Consider the following 1,754-nt stretch of genomic DNA (forward strand, 5'->3'; position numbering starts at 1 on the left):
GTGTGTGTGTGAGTGTGAGTGAGTGTGTGAGTGAGAGTGTGAAAGAGAAAGTGAGTGTGTGTGCGAGTGAGTGTGAGAGTGAGTATGAAAGAGAAAGTGAGTGTGTGAGTGTGTGAAAGAGAAAGTGAGTGTGTGAGTGAGAGTGTGTGTGTGAGTGTGAGTGAGTGAGTGTGTGAGTGAGTGTGAAAGAGAAAGTGAGTGTGTGAGTGAGTGTGTGAAAGAGAAAGTGAGTGTGTGTGTGAGTATGTGTGAGCAAGTGAGTGTGTGAAAGAGAAAGAGTGTGTGTGTGAGTGAGTGTGTGTGTGTGCGAGTGAGTGTGAAAGAAAGTGAGTGTGTGAGTGAGAGTGTGTGAGTGAGTGTGTGTGTGTGTGAGTGAGAGTGTGTGTGTGAAAGTGTGTGTGAGTGAGTGAGTGTGTATAATATAAGTGTTGTCAAATCAATTAATCTCATCTAACATACGTTTGTTTATATAATGTATACACACACACACACAAGCATAAATAGATATTAAGATAGAGAAACCCCATATAAAAGGCATAATTCTATAAATTTGAGTAAATATATTCTTGAATATGCTGGCTTGAGTTTATACTGTTTTGCTTATTTTTATTTAAATAATTGCATCGTTTTAGTCTAAATTATACAAAAAAAATATCGACTGCAAAATTCAGAGAGTGATAAAACAAACACAAGTGGAAAAACAAAGCAAACGAAAATGAGAAATGCTGGCAATAAAGTTCTAAAATTATTAACTGGAAATAAATAAAAACTATAACTAAAAGTAAAACGGAAATGCAAATAAAAATAAAAAGCTATTTACTTCAGCATTATGAAAAGCATGCACAACTCTATTGCTCCAACACTGTGAGTGTGTGTGAATGCTCATGAACTCAGAGATGGAGGAGAGATACTTCAACCTGTACACTTTATTGAGCTACACACCGACAAGAGGACACAACTCAGCTTTGAGGAACAACAGACTGTTCATTACAGTACAATGCAAACCCTAGTGCATATAGGCTTCAGTTAGTCTCGCCTAACCCCGAACCCAGAGTCTGATTACAAAAGAAGAGTCAGAAAACAGGGGAAGTAGCAAAGCAAGGGATTCCCCCAAATATACAGTATATATAGAGCAAATAAACAGATAAAGACACTTCCAAAAATATCTGAAACGAGACTGTTCACCTCAAACCCAAACGGCATCATGGGTGCGTTTCATTTATTTCAGACAGAATGGACACACACACTTCAGCAAACGCGAATGTGATGCAATAATAACGAACTGTGACGTGCGTCTTCAATCCCAAAGCCAATCCATGCTCACCAATACAAGTCATTCTCCATGGTAACGCCATTTACCCAGCATGCTGTTCACTGCACACATTCAGTCAGTTTGTCCTTCATCTGCAAAGCATCTTTTTGACCTATTCCTACAAACACGAGCACATAATTGTACAATATAGTCCATCAATCAAATCAGTACGTGATAGAGACACACATGGGGAATGGAGAATGTGACGTAACAGTTTAACCCTCATCTCTCCCTCGCGGGTCAAAATGACCCGGACCATAAAATTATATTTAATTTTTTTTTTTTTTCAGAAAGCTTATTTAATTTAATTTTGATCATATTTTTTAATGCAATTTTTTGGGAGATTTTTTTTTTTTTTACCTTTAAATTGCTAGATTTGATCAATAATAAATAGTCATTTAAGCACATTCCTCACATTCTTTCAACTTAAATTCAAAATAAC

The sequence above is a fragment of the Squalius cephalus genome, assembly GCF_949319135.1.
Source record: "Squalius cephalus genome assembly, chromosome: 4".
NCBI classification, from domain to species: Eukaryota; Metazoa; Chordata; class Actinopteri; order Cypriniformes; family Leuciscidae; genus Squalius; species Squalius cephalus.